Source organism: Carassius auratus, unplaced genomic scaffold, assembly GCF_003368295.1.
Source record: "Carassius auratus strain Wakin unplaced genomic scaffold, ASM336829v1 scaf_tig00215419, whole genome shotgun sequence".
Taxonomy (NCBI): Eukaryota; Metazoa; Chordata; class Actinopteri; order Cypriniformes; family Cyprinidae; genus Carassius; species Carassius auratus.
The window spans coordinates 312,233-328,977 of record NW_020528080.1 but is presented as its reverse complement, the minus strand read 5'-3'; positions in this window follow the sequence as shown (position 1 = coordinate 328,977).

Here is a 16,745-nt window from a genome sequence, read left to right as displayed (position 1 = left end):
GGTTTGTGATGTAATGGACCTGGGAAGAAGCTCTTAGTAGTCATTTACCAGCCGTTTTGTAGGCATTAAACTGCCAGAATTTTAAAAGACGATATCTCTGTTTGCATTGAACTTTCAGCGCAGCAACTTTGCAGATATTGTTTATGCTCAAACAGCAACTTATACACACTAACTAACATTAAAAAAGTGAAATCGCAATCAACCACCCCTTTAAAATAATTAACCTGCATTGTTAACTTTCAGTATTGACATGAATATGATGGATAAGAAGTGGCAAAATAATGGTAAGAAAATATGTCTTTGAGTTGAGTTGTCTTAGCGGGCTGCACGTGAAAACAAACCAATACAACTAGGCTAGGTGTTGTCCAATACATGAACAAATGGCTCTTTTTAGTGAATCAACAAAAAAATGCACATGTCTGTTTTACAAAGAAATAAATACCTCCTATGAGCCGGTTCTTTGTTGTGAATCAAAAATGTATTGGGCAGCTTCATGTATAAGATGAGAAACCATACCATGCATTAGTTTAGTATAGTTGTCCATGAGGTGACATGGTCGGTTCACTTAGTTTTGTTGTGGCCATGACATAATAACTTGTGGGAACGTGATATTATGTCGTGGCAACAAGAAAATTTTGTCAGCTCCATGGAAAAGTCAAGTCACCTTTATTTATATAGCGCTTTAAACAAAATGCATTGCGTTAAAACAACTGAACAACATTCATTAGGAAAACAGTGTGTCAATAATACAAAATGATAGTTAAAGGCAGTTCATCATTGAATTCAGTGATGTCAGTTTAAATAGTGTCTGTGCATTTATTTGCAATCAAGTCAATGATATCTCTGTAGATGAAGTGACCCCAACTAAGCAAGCCAGAGGCGACAGCGGCAAGGAACCGAAACTCCATCGGTGACAGAATGGAGAAAAAAACCTTGGAAGAAACCAGGCTCGGTTGGTGGGCCAGTTCTCCTGAGCAGTAGTAGTAGCCCGGTTCACGAACAAGTTAATCTTAAGAGTCAGATCTCTTAGTGAGTTGTTAAAAAAGTCTCGCGATGTAAACACGGTTATTGAATCAACAGCTGATTCACTTTATGAACTGAATAAAAATCTAAGGGATGTCAAGATTATATGCGAATAAGCAATTAATTATACATTTGAAGCAAAACCTTTGAAATTAATTACAATAAAACCTTTTCTGACTAAAAGCTGTAGTCTCACGTGGACTATATGACCCTGTGCAAGTTTCTCAGGTCACCTTTAAGACATTGGTGTGTTCAGGTGAAACGGTGTTATCCTAAAGCAAGTATGGAGGCATAAATATAGAATATAGATCCACTTGTGTTGTTGTGACCCTGATGCCCCCTAGAGATTCACTTCAAGTTAGGAAGCTTTGAGACTCCTGGGAGAAGGTGCTCTCCTATTTCCTTTGAAATGACAGGGGGTTGAAACACACCCTGTATTTTCAACAGCCTTGCAGGGAATTTGGTGAAAGGGCTTTTTTCCAGCACAAGGATTAGTCTTTTGATGAGTGTTCTGTCGCAGCGTTCTGATTGCCCTTCACATGCTGTTCCTGTCTAATCCCGGAGGACTCTACTTACTTACTTACTTACTTACTTATCATTGCAAAAAAAAAAAAAAGGCTGTCTGATCCTCAAAACTTTTTGCTGCATTTTTGTCATAAGATTGCTTTGGTTTTTACTGGAACTTATATGAAACAGAATGTGCACATTTGAAATATACAGAACAAACTATTATCAATCATCATTTACTTCAAAGAGTTCACTAGAGTCCCTCTAAAGCAAATGCAACAAGTGCTCTTCATTAAGACCGATTAAGAGTGGGTACATGGTCCTACCAGGTTTGATTTTATGTATGAAATCAGCCTCTTCAATTGACCTATCAGTAAGCCCCTCCCCTCGAATGCAGATGAGCCAATGGCAGTCCAGTGTCAGTTGCATGGGGAGCGGAAGTCAAACGTCTTTAGGTTCCCTTTCGAGGGAACTTCGAACTGTGTCCTCTAGGGGTTGCTATGGGGAAAGTCTCTAATAAGCCGTTCATGAAGCATACATTCAAAAAACACCAACAACTTCAGGACCCTCCACTGCTGAGCCAAGAAGGAGAATGAGCTTGTGGGGATTGCAAGTGGATCAGACCAATGAGTTTAAAGAGGGGTTTTCCCGCTAATGCTTGTCAGCTGTGGGCAAGAGTGAGCCGCTGGAGGATGATGTTATTTCATCAACATCTTCTGATCCAGGGGCCAGTGCTCTGCTGGGTTCGGCTTAGGAAGAGCAGGAGATGTTAGACAAGGTGTCAGTGCTTTCATTCAGATCAGAATGATACTTGAGTATCTACTCGTTTCATCTTCCCCTTCCTAATCCCCCTATAACCCCCATCTTTCCACCTGACTGAGGTTAGGTAGGAACTTCCTGCATTACAGTCTCCCATGCTGAACCTCTGATGTTTTGGTTGGTTCTATGGTTTCATAGTAACCACCTTTCTGATTGTCTGGACTAGGGGTGTCGTGATATACCAGTATTGATGATAACCACAATATTTAAAATGAACAGTTCTCTTATGAAAAGATCACATGTAAAAACTCCAGTGGCAGTACCTGGTTGAGCGCCTAGGTGGCAGTATTGTGCCTTAACGCTGACACCTGTCGAAAAAGAAGAAGACGAGAGCCTTGTTCATCAGATTAAGGTGCCATTATTTTACTAGTTATAGAATGGGAAACGTTATATTAACCTGTTAACAGCGGTTTTCTGTGTTCATATATTTAAGTAAAGGGTGATTAGTTTACTAAGTACTGTGTTTTCTTTACTCGTCTTGTTTTTGTGTTTGCATTCAATACGACCTGTGTGTAGTAACACTTTATTTCTTTGTTCAAAAAAAGTTACAGGATTGAAACTGATCTTGAAAAACTGAGCGACCACATTGGTTATTCATGTTAGTTAATACATAAATGTTAACAAATGACATCTTATTGTAAAGTGTTACCATTAATATTTATTTATCATTCTGTTGAACGTACTTGACAGAATTTTCTCTCTTGTAATGTCATAGGTGCTTCAAGAAGACGGAGAAAGCCAAAGTCTTGTGCATTGAGTTACTTAAATCCATGCTATGGTTAGTGCACACACTAAGCTTTGTGCACTTTCTGAAATCCACATGGTGGTTAATGTGCACACTGAGCACTTCACGCACTCTCTAAAATCCACATAGTGGTAAGTGTGCACGCTAAGACTCTGTGCACTTTCTGAAATACTGTATGGTAAGGGTTATGTTTCATTAGCCTCGTTCCCTGTTTATGAGTTGGCTGAGACCCCGGTAAACCTTGTGCTCCACTCAACCAGCGTGTCTCTGTTGACACACTTTGAAACAACACTTTCCTTCCCATTGAGGGTTAATGTGAGCATGGTGCTTCCTTTTGAGTGCTCGAGTTCTGTCCCCTTCTTAGGAGTTGGATTCCTCGCTCATGGGCTGTTCTGTGTATTAAGCAGTGCTCCCCTTTATCTATATTTTCATTTTCTGGTAGTCATGCTCTCATTAAGTTACACTTTTCATATCTGCTCAAGCAGAATATTAATGTTATCTTGTGCTTTAGCAAGGTATCTCTGGCTAAAACTAGCTAAGGTAGGTGTTAAAGTAAGTGAGTCCATGCTAACGTACAAACCAAATAGTGAACTGTTCTCGCATCATATACCGTTTTCATATACCGCTTTCCTGAAATTATTATCAGTTTTAAAAACAATCGTGCTGTTTAAAATTTTCTGGAAACTTGAAACATTTTTTATCAAGATTCTTTGTAAAGTGTGCTTCTAGTATTTCTCTCATTCTAGTGTACTTAAAATACAGGCCATTCCCATTAAAACAGTGTCTTGTTCTTCCATATTGCAAATGTTACATTGGCAAAACACATTTTGCAATACAGCAAAGGGTGGGGTATCCTGAAGGTGTTTTTGTAAGTTCATGGTTGTAGGTTCAAACAGCAGAAGGCAATCCATTGTGTCCTTGTGCAAGACATTTAACCTCAGGATACTCCAGGGGGATTTGTCCCCGTAATAATGCTACCACAAGTCGCTTTGGATGAAAGTGTCAGCTGAATGACAAATTACTAATTAAGAATAATCCATTTTATCCCTCCCAAAGAGAGGCATAAAGCAGAACAATTGCACATTTATTAATCTAAATTACAGAAATAAAAAAAATAAAAAAATACTTGGCCAGTTATGGCAGAAGAACCAGCTGTTGGCAACCGTAATTTCTCCTCAACCTTGATCCGTCAAGATAAAAGACTGTCATAACCCATGGCCATGGCCCTCTGAACCTTTCAAGTTGAAAGATTGCAGAGCAATATTCATGAATGGTTGGGCACAAATCTATTGAGGCACTTCATGAAATGAGAGACTTGCTTTCTAGGTCAAGGAGAAACCCAAATTCATTCTCATCAAGGCTGCGCTACTAGAAAATCATCAGTAGGTCTAAATGGCTGCTTTATAAAAATTTAATTGATCTATTCTTTTTTTGCCATTACTCATTAACATTTCTAAATGTCTTTGTGCTACTTGCTTCATGACAAATGTTCATTTATCTATTGCGTCAAAACAATAATCTGTCAAAACTGAATAATCCATATGAATCGGTTTCTCTCTAGTGAACTGCATTGCCAAATGATGTGATGATGTTAATTAATTGATCTGTAACCGAATAACACACTCAAAGATTCAAACGAATGTTTCTGGCTTTTCATTTCAACAGGATTTGACCAACTAGACTTAAAACCTGCTGAAGGTTTTTTTTTTTTTTTTTTTTTTTTTGATACAGCCAACATCCCGGGCTGTGAAAGAGGTGAAGGACATGCATGTCAGTGACTCTAGTATATCAAACATAATTATTTAAACCTATTAATTAAACTAAATTATTTAAAAGCAGTGATTTATGCTTCAATTGGTTCTGCAAGGCAAGCTAATAGTTTTCATTTATTAATTTATTATTATTATTCTTTTATAACGGGCATTTTTACTGATATTTGAAATGTACGTGAACGTGTTGAACATCTATTATTGCAATCAGGGGATTTGGCAGATTTATTGTGTTTAAATGTCACATTTTTAATCTGTTTTTTTTTTTTTTTTTCGCCTGAACTTTAAGTCACATACTAGCAGTGTGTTTTAGATCACCTTCACACATGTGCAGTTTCTAAAATATAGATTTAATTAACTGACTAAATCATCTAAATTTAGACTTTTCTTCTTTAGACGATCGACTTACCAAACTGACCGTGAACAACATTGGAGTTGTACTACAGGCCAAGATGCAGGAACCATGTTTCAGAGATATTTCATCATGCTCGTGGCACTCTCACGTGGCGGCAGATGTTCCTGTGACCTTGGTAAAGTGTGGCATTGTTTGCACCCCACACAGAATTTCACCTCAAGATGGCACCAAGTAACTGCTGAACTCAGCATAAGAAGTCAAGGACACCTGAATCTATTGTGTGTTAAAAACCAGGTCTAGTATTCTAATGCAGTCCCTGAAAAAGATCCAACAAAAATGTACAGTATGCAGATGAGTATGGAGCTTGACAATAATGTAAACTTGTTCAAGAATATGCTATGTCTAGAGTCGGTGTGTTTTCTGTCAATGTGAATTAAAGATCAAACTTCAATATTGGCATTATTGTTACATAGAAGTGGTTATGGCCAAGTATAGATTAATTTAATAAATAAATGTTATTTTATATAATTTCAGTTAATAATTTATGTTAAGAACAAAACAAAAAATGTATATATACATATATATATATATATACATATACATATATATATATATATATATATATATATATATATATATTTTTTTTTTTTTTTTTTTTTTTTTTACTTTGTTATAAACTACAAAACTAAAACTAAAACAAAACAAAAAGAAGGAAAAAAAAAAAAGGATCTAGCTGAAATACAGAACAAACAGAGCGTTTACCACTAGATGGAGCCATTGAACTAACCTTGATTTCTCTTGTTCTTATTAGAAAAGGGGAACATATTGTGATGAATACCCAATTTACAATCTGGACTCTACAGTGGATTTTAGTACCAATGTGTTTTAATTGTTGTGTTTGCACAATCTAAAAGGGATTTATTTAACCAGAAAGACATATTCCAGCACGCTCTCTGTCTGTTCACTAGGCATTACTCTAATAGTATCTGTAAAGCTTCCATAACATTCATAGGATCTTAAATACTTGTTTTATTCACAAGACACCTCTTGAAGATTGTGTAAGCGCTTTTACTTTGCTAAACCGTGTTGTTTAATTTATGAAGCTATTGCCTTAGAGTGCAATCTGTCATTCATTCAACCCCGTAGAAGTGTGTCAAAATAAAAACAGACTGGGTTATCTCAAAGCTATTTACCTTCTGCTGTTCGTACCCTTGCGTTTGGGTAAGACACTAATGCAAGCCTTCAGTTTGGCAACTGAAACTGCAATTATCTAAATCAGCCCTCACCGCTTCTCTCTTGCTCGTCTTCTCCTTCCTAAACCTCCCAAATTACACATCAACGGCACGGGAAGACCGTGCCATCAGCAATAAGCTGGAAATGACATGACTGGCATCTGCAGCTCCCATAATCATGGGAGATATGATGGATGCGTATTACTGCTGCTCAAAAGAGGCTGGCAACCCGCATTCAAGAATGGCAATTACAGTTTTCCCCCAAGAAAATCACCCAGATGGATCCAAAATATGCAACAATTTGTGCAACCATTTACATTTCTCTGCCGAATTTAGTCTGAAACGGCCATTACAATATAGTGGGGCGTGCACCTTCATTTTAAATGTTTCAGAGTCATTCTGCAGCGCTGAATGAGGTCACGGCTGCCGCTTAAAATGCTGTTTTGATGCTATGTGGATCATTCTTTCCCCATGTTTGTGTAATGAAGCATGCCTTGGTGTTATAAGTGGTGTGTGTGAGCAAAACTAGCCATAACTGAGCGAGGCCGAGGTTTGTGTGGGGGGTTATGTTGTGCTCTTTTCAAGAGCTTGAAGAATGTGTTCTCATGTGTTATTTTAGATACGTGTAGTTTCCTTCCATACGGCAGGTCGAGAAGTCCTCGAGTCAAGGTCCACAAGCCCTCGCAAATCTGCCAAAGTGCCAAATATAAAATCTTTTTTATGTTCTCGGTCAGGTAAAGCATCAGGGCTCTTTCTGGTTGGCAAGCGGTTTTATGGAGATGCTGAGTGCTTTATCAGAATGCATTTTCACCCGCTCTCTGTAAGTGCCTTCTTGCGCGGAGTAATTGGCAAGTTCTCTGTAAATTAGATTTATGGACTTTTATGGAGTAAATTACATTTAAAGAGTGGCATTCAATAATGCCCATGATATGATACGGCTATATTGTGCCTCTCCCGCGACGATATGTCTTTAAGAAGATATATCACGTTTACTTTTATTTTACAAGGCTTTGGAACGTATCATTTACAAGCCGACATTTCTTAGCAGTACCCACAACATATCCACTACTAAGTGCCTAGATGAAAAAAAAAAAAAGAGTATTGTAGTTATATATAAATATATAACCATGAGACCTTTCTGAGTGTCTGCAAATCCATCAAGCTGTTATTCCAAATTGGTTCAGAATCCCATAACACCGTGCCATCTCCACAACCTCCAGTGCACCTCGCTGCTTGTTAGGCTGTTATCGTCATAGCCAAACACCTCTAGAGCCCCTACCTGACGATTACCCTCCGAATCTCTGGAGAGCTGGGCTGCTTTTTAAGATGGATTTTAAAAAGCGATGAGTACATCCTGTGGGACATTTGGACCGCATGACTCAAATGATTAATCGCACATCTGGGTAGTGTTCCACTCATCGTGCCCCCTTGAGTACTCTCATGCTGGAGTACCTGTTTACTGCCTGTGGCACGACCCTGTAAAACTTCAGAGTCCTTTTCTTTAATTTTTCCCTCGCTATCGTCTTGTGTCTTAACCTCATGTCTTATGAAGATACCCTGTTTTAACCTTTCTTGCCACTTCAAACAAGACCTGCATTGATCAGTAATCTGGCCTTTGCATCCCTAGTCATTGTGCATCTATGCATCTAATAAAAGTGTTAACATACTGTACTTTATTCATATTTCTCCAAATACATTTGACAGTTGTATAAAGTTGTATGGCGCATTTGACAAGTGTTGCATCCATCTAAGTAAATAAATAAATACATAAATAAATAAATAAATAATGCATGTTAGATGACCATAAAATATAAAAATATTTACTGATACATATATGTTAAACTTAAACTTTATTCCATTTTAAATGTAGTATCTTAAATGTAATATATATATATATATATATATATATATATATATATATATATATATATATATTATTATATATATATTATTATATAGAAAGTTTTTACTGTACATTTAGCCCAGTTTTACCATACTTTAATAGTGCATTTATGTCCTTTTTTATTATTCACAGCTCCAGTCCCTTTATAATCGCATGTAATGGAGTGACCTTCGAAAAATGATTTGTGAAAGAGTCCCTTCTTCAGAATGGAATTTATTGGCTTGTTTTCCATGGAGACTGGAAGGCATACAGGTTAGGAACGTTATGAGGGTGAGTAACTAATTAAAATTAATAAGAAAAAGATTTTGAAGTGTGTGATTCATTTATGAAAGATATGAAAAGCTCTGAAATGTCTGTGAAAAGTTAGATGGTCAAATAGTCAAATCCATCTTCCATAACTGTACATTAAAATGTTGTGATGTCTAAATTCACTCGTAGGTTTTTTTTTTTTTTTTTTTTTTTTTTTTATAAAAGTGGTAAATTAAATTATTGTGTGCATTTTTCAGTGATCAAGGTTATAAAAATTCATCAACTGATGGAGAAGAGCATCATAAGCAGACATATCCAGTGATGTAGTGGTGCTGTGGCGTCCCAGTAAAGTATGCTAGATCACGTTGGCCTCTGGCCTGTTTGCAGGTGTTTACTTGAATTCCTTTATTGAATTATCTGTGTAAATAAGAAACGTGTGTGTGTACAGTTCATTCTTAGTGAATTCCCCACATAATATAGCACTGATTTTCTTCTTATGTATTTATTTATTTTATGAAAAGAAGTAGATACTGTATAGTTGCAATCCATTTAGATATTCTTTTTTTTCATTTATCATTTAATTCTGTAAATTAGTTATGCTAATAGTTTGTGTAATATTTATGCATTTAATAACAGCGTTATTATCAGTATTTGCCATTTTTAGTAATTAGTAGTCTTTAGTTAATGACATTTATTTGCTTAATTAATTTACTTTTGTTGTAGTACTTTGTTGACTGGTGGTAAGATCCCCTAAAAAAATAAAATAAAATGTATATATATATTATTTTTTTTTTTATTATTTTTTTTTTTTAATTTCAAACTTAGCTTTTGTTTCCAGTAGTAAGACATATTTTATGCAAGAAAAGTGAATCAAACATTTTATTATATAATGCTTTATTTGTTTTGTTCATTAGAGTGCTAATGTGAATTGGTTTACTCAAAAATAGAAGTCATGTTGTGGCAAACCTTTATGATCAGCCAGATTCTTGAGTGAATCATTACATTTTACTGAACCAAATCAAATGCATCATATAAAAGATTTGACTCAGAAGACTGATTTGTTCACATATCAGACATTGCTGCTTCTATAATCAAATTGAGGCAAATAAAAGACTTCCAGTGAATATAATGCATTTAGGAAAATGTTATGATATTTTTATGAAGTTTTTATGCCCCTTTGAATCATGAAAGCTCCAGTCTCATTGTAATTGCGCAACAAAAAGCAACCTTTCACAAAAAGATTCATAAAATATTATTGGTTTGTTTTCCACAGAGACAGGAGGTCCTATGTGATTGGAAGCAATGACAGAATTGTAATTTTAAATTGAGTGAACCGTTATAAACAGCACAGAAAGTTCTGCGAGAAGTTAGGTCTCTCTAACTAAAGTGAAACAGTCACATTCAGCAGAATAATCACATTTAATGCAGCAAAGTCCAAAAAGAAAAGAACAAGATAGCAGAGCTGAGTCTCAAAGCCTGAAGCTTGGAGAAGAAATACCAGCTGCGAATGTTAAACGCTGATGCAACTGTTTTAAAAACGCACGCAATATCAAAGAGATACATGACAATCAATCTCTTTTTAGCCTGGTGGGTCACCGTCACACACCTGCTGTTTCACATGCGTTCATCGTCGTGACTTTGATAAGAAGGCTGACGCTATCGAATCGGGTAACAGCAGAGGGAAGGTGTTCACTTCACACATTCCTGTCCTTGCTGACTTAACAAGTTACAGTAGAAGTCTAAAATGGCCTCCGGTAATAAGAAACCTCCATCAAATCTAATCCTCCCATCAGTTTACAGAGTTTGGGATCCGTGCTGTAATTGACAGTTTATTGAAGCCGGTTGATGCTCCTCATGCAGCTAAAGGGATAGTTCACCTCCCAAACATGAAATCATTTACCCAGCCTCAAGTTGGTCCAAACCTGTATGAATTTCTTTATTCTTCTGCTGAACACAAAATAAAATATTTTGATTAATGTTGGTAACCAAAGAGTCATTGGTTTTCACTGACATCAGTAGTGTATATATATATATATATATGTATATATACATATATAAAAATTACATGTTCACTTCATTTACTCACCCACAATTTGTTATAAACCTGTATGACTTTCTTAAAGTAATTTTGGTAACACTGTTGCAGATCTCCATTGACTTCCATAGCATGAAAAAAAAATTATAATTGTTACCAAAATTATATATATATATATAATCTTTATTTTTTTCATGAAGTGAAAAAAAAGTGAACATTCAAATTTTGAAGTAAACTTCTTGTGTTATACTCTGTGATGTGCAATTAGTTTACGATGGTGCTCAAGAAAAACAACAACATATAAACATGCCAGTGTCAGCTTTCTGATCGCGTTCTATCATCGGAATGATTGATGTGTGTGAGCATCTTATGCCACGTTGCCGCAGTAACCACGCTGTGTCCCTCCAGACTGGAGGCGTTTCCCACAGTTCATTGCAATCCATGGGTCATTGGTCTCTCCAAATAGCTCTCCCGATGACGCCCGGTCCCCTACTCGGGCTAAATGCTGTGTTTAAACTGCTTCCACCACAACAAGAAGTCAAGCCTCGCGTCAGGCTTCACTCTGTTGGTGGTGAATATGCAGAGAAATCAAGAAGTCGTGACTTTGACAGGCATTTTCATTCCGTAGCTACCTAATGGCAGAGTTGTGCCTAGCATTTTTCTCTTTTGATTGAAAAATTAATGACGGCTCCACATGTGTTTTAGAGGCTTTTAATGTGACACTGTCTGCTGCTCAATATCATTAAGGCTCATTTGAAACGTTATCGAAGACAAATGATCTCAATTAGATCGAAAATTTACTACGGCAGAACTTTCCCTGTTGTCATTACGTTAAAATGGTCTCCGGTCTTATTCAGGCAGTACACTGTTTGATGATTAGAGCTTCATGAGAAATAGACACGGTCTACGTGAGCGGAGAGTCACATTCTTACTTCCATTATAAGCACATTACCTCAAAGCGCTGCAGAAAATACTAGCACCTCTTTGAAAGATAAGGGCACGGGGAGGAGGAGAGGATCTCTCTTGGTCATTTCCGATTTTAACGACACATTCCTGGTGGCTAGCTGGCTGATAGCTCCGGACCCTCTTAGATCATCAGACGGGGGTAATCTGCAGTGACAGCCCGTCTGGTCTCTCTTCACCTTGACCTCGAGTTTAATTTACAGATATAGTTGTATCAGGTCGCAGCATGCCATTTTACAGGCGCAAACTACAGTTCAACAGCACAGCCGGACGCACGAACAAACCCTCCAGGTGCGACCGTCCTTCTGTGACTCATTGGTCATATTCAAATGTCGTGCGAGGGTCACGCATGCTGTGTTTTTTAATCCGGATGAATGGCTGCTGCAGTATCCAATTACTTCCTCATTTAAAAGCTCTACGTTTCTCGGCATTGAAATGGCGAAATATTTTACGAGCGAATTAAATCTGCATTGATATTTGAATTGTAATATCACATTGTCAAATTACTACGGCGTCATGAGATTTGATTAAATGGCCTCCATTAATTTTTATTTTTTTTATTTTTTATACCAATAGCCTTCTTGCCTTTTCACTGGTTAAGAACCACATAGATATACATCCAATTCAGAGATGTACAGTGGGGTTAATAGTAAGATAAGGCTCAGTGATTACAATTAATGAGTTAGATATCTTGAAGAGGGATATTGGAGATAGGAGAGATGGGAAAGTTGTCACACTTTTTACTCCATTTAATAAGATTTATTTATTTAGTCATTTATTTATTTATTTATTTTAAAGACTCTCTCTCTCTCTCTCTCTCTCTCTCTCTCTCTCTCTCTCTCTCTCTCTCTCTCTCTCTCTCTCTCTCTCTCTTTCTATACATAATTGCCCATGAAGAAGGTGCAGTTCATTTAACATGTTATTTAATAGCTTTTCAGCAGAATGAAAAAGGTATTTTGTAATATTTTAATTATTATTTGATGAAATTAGTATGCGTTATTTTAAGTAACCATTGTGTTGGCCAATAGGTGAATAGTGAATTAATAAAATGTATAAAATTTTGGTCACACTTTATTTTAGGGTCCAATTCTCAATATTAACTAACCATTAACTGGGACTTTTGCCTCCATTAACTCCTTATTTGCTGCTTATTAATAGTTTATAAGGCAGTTGTTAAGTTTAGAGTATTGGGTAGGATTTTGGATGCCATGCATTACATGTACTTTATAAGCACTAATAAACAGCCAATATGTTAATAATAGACATGCTACCGTATTTTTCGGACTATAAGTCGCACCTGAGTATAAGTCGCATCAGTCCAAAAAGACATCATGATGAGGAAAAAAAAAAACATATATAAGTCGCACTGGACTATAAGTACAATTTATTTAGAACTGAGAGAAAACATTACCGTCTACAGCCGCGAGAGGGCGCTCTATGTCTTCAGTGTAGACTACAGGAGTACTGAGCAGCATCTCTGGCAGCATAGATCGCCCTCTTGCGGCTGTAGACGGTAATGTTTTCTCTTGGTTCATGTCTCTTAGTTCATTTCTCTTGGTTCACGTCAAATTAATTTTGATAAATGAGTCGGACCTGACTATAAGTCGCAGGACCAGCCAAACTATGAAAAAAAGTGCGACTTATAGTCCGGAAAATACGGTAATAAGCAGCTAGTTAGTGTGAATTGGACCCTATACTAAAGTGTTACCAAATTCTTTATCGTGAACATATAAATAGTTTAATGTATTTTCTGCAAACAGCAAGAAACATTATATTTGTATATGTTAAGTGCATGTTTATTAATGAAACAAAAGAAAAACAACAAAGAATGATTTAAAGACCTTCCTGTTGGAACTTATCTGTCACAATTAGACAGTGTATTTCATTATGTTTATCCTTTAGGCGGTTTTCTGATTGATCTACATGCTCTATGTGGGAGACTATGTGGGAGAGAGATGATATTCTGTACAAAAGATAAGTGGCTCCTTCTGTAGAATGGCTATATTTTGCATTCGCCTGTAACTCTTACGTTCAGCTATGACTGCAGGGAGATTACGTTTTTTTTTTTTTTTTTTTTTTTTTTTTTTTAGATTGCAGAAACAAGAAACCTTTGGAGCTAAAATGGAAGAGCAGCACGGTAGCTTCACATAGCACATATCTTTACAAATGGCCGGTCAGGAGCTATTGATCAAATGAAAAGTGGATCTCGTTTAGTGATATCCACACTTTTGATCCATTACTGTAAGTAAAGTGAGGGTAGATTTACATTGTCGGCTCGGATTGAGTTGTGGAGTGCGTGTTGGAGGAAAATGATTATCTCCTCTTCTGCCTCACAATGAAATCTATATGTGTGAGATGGGCAATGTTTCGCTGTGGTAAAAATACACCTCTCCGTACACACCTGCACAATAGAAATCTCAGTGGAACCGTACCTCCGTCCATGGATATTTTAAAGGCCCCATCATTTAATCTAAGAATACAACAGTGACCAAATGAGCAAAGTTATGGTTACTATATTAGCAGAACGTTCTGTATGTATGATATATTATTCACATCATGTATTATAGTAAAACGAAACTGAAATTCATAGCATTTCCCCTCTTCATACATTTATCATGATAGATAGATAGATAGATAGATAGATAGATAGATAGATAGATAGATAGATAGATAGATAGATAGATAGATAGATAGATAGATAGAATCAAGTCATTATTTTTGTTTTCTTCTCATACAAAAAGTATTATCATCTCTTCATAAATTTACAGTTGAACCACTGATGGCAGTTGGACTATTTTGACAATGCTTTTCATACTTTCCTGGACATTGACAGTGTATTTTACTTGGCAGTCTATGGGACAGTCACAAGCCTCCTGGTTTTCATCCAAAATATCTTGTTTCTGAAGGCGAACAAAGCTTTTACATGCTTGAAACGAAGTGATTAATGTCAACATTTTCATTTTGTGGTGGAGTTGTAGGTTCGAACCATGACCCATTACCATTATGCTTTGAGTGAGGCATATATTTGAGTTGCTCCAGGAGCCTGTCCCTGTATCAAATAAATTGCTAACGGCATGCCGTTTATTCACCTAAATACTCTAAATCTGAACATCATACTCCATATTACCTGTTTTAATAATGAAATATCAGACGAAAATACCCCAAATTGAATGTGCATTTTGGGGATATGAAGATTGCTTGCTGTTTAGCAGACAAATTTAATCCAAAGTGGTTTAGAGAACAGTAATCTGAGGGCCTGTCTCTGTGGAGTGTTGTAGGGTAAAGTGACTTGCTCAAGGGCACAGTAGAATGGCACGGCTCTGGTGTTTCTGGGTCTTCCCTACTTGAGGCTGAACACACAAAGCAACATTTATTTGGCAGTATTAGTCCCGACCATTACATCCTTGCATGTGCTAATCTAGATTAACCCTTTGATTTGAATACCCATTTTTGTAGCTGATGCAAGATTAACTGTACGCTACAGCACTTAAGCATTCTTTGATCCGACGCTGGCCTCCAGACATTGTTCTTAATTTAAATACTACTGTTTTATGGAACATCCTTTTGTTTAAAGAGTTTCAAACGCGTCGAAATGCATTTGCTAACAAACTTTTCTGCCTTTTAAGCGATTTCCCTTGTATTTGAAGTGAGGGTTGAAAGTCTAGTTCCACCAGTAGGGGATTGGGGGAGGCGAACACTCTGAACAATGTTTTAGCATGGAAAGATAAAAGGTTCCACCAAACATATGACTTGCTAACTTGTGCAGGCACAAGCAAAATGTCTTCATTCCCTCTTCTGCCTCTCTCAGCAGTTTAACATTCTCCTAGTCGTCGCAATTAGTTTATCACGTGTGACTGTGGAATAGCATGTCTTTTGTCTTTTAATGAGTTTTTCTGTTGTGTGTGATATAGCTATCTGTGTAAATATAACATATCTTTTTTTTTTTTTTCTTTTTTTTAATGCTTTGTTTTGCTGTTACCTATGGACCTGGGAGATGCATATAGAAAAATGCAAGTGCTTTTCATCTTCTTTTCACTGTAAATTAAATATTTGCCTGGCAGTATGCAGATGGAGTATTTATATGTTTTGCTTTCCAGGACCATTTCATTGGTCAGTGGGAGCTGCTGCTTATCATTGGAAGAGAAGGTCGCACATTTTATATCATATATATGCAATGCATTAAAATGTCAGCAAAGAAAATCATTAATTCTTGAGTAGCAAATAAGGATATTAGAATTATTTTTGAAGAATAATGTGACACTGAAGAAAGGAGTAATGATGCTGAAAATACAGCTTTGCCATCACGGAAAAAAAAAAAAAAAAAAAAAAAAACACTTTGAAGAACTTTTTTTATTCTTTTTTATTGTAACAATTCAAATTCACATATTTGATGTGAGATTTCATAAAAACTGTACACCCGGTATATACATTTTCGCCATATATATTGAAAACTTAAATATCACAATTAGTTTACTAACATTTGTTTACGTGCATTTATTTATGTGTATTTATTTATTTATTTTTTTGACATTGCCGAAACAAATACTATGGATCTGGAAGTTACATATAGAGAAAATAAGTGATATGCATCATCTTTCAGTCTAACCGAAACATTTCCCTGACAATGTGCAGATGGAGTGTTTTTATTTTTTGCCTTTTTTAGAACAGATTTCTGTGTTCACTGGGAGCTGCTGCCTATCACTGGAAGTGAAGGTCAAAATTTTACAGGTCCTCCGGGGGAAGGCGTGAAATTGGAAATTCTTTGGCATTAAGAGAATATTGTAATGGTTACATTGTCAAAAGAATGATTATTATTATTGAGCTATTCAAGGTCAGGATAGAAAAGAGGGCAGCGGCAGCCCTAATATATGCTTATTTCTCTGTTAACCTTACCCGTGTAATAGCGGTCTAGAGTTAATGAAATAAAATGCCAATTATACTCTACCTCAGCTTGGCCATGACCGCAACCAAAGGCCTCTACACTCGAATGAGAACAGACATGCCACGGTTCTGCCTGTGGACAAACTAATATCAGAACAACAAAATCTGATTCATTTATTTATTTATTTTTAAATGATCGACGTTTCATGTCCATGAACAGAATGGAAAAAGCCTTGGTTTAAAGAAACACTTCATTTAGAACAC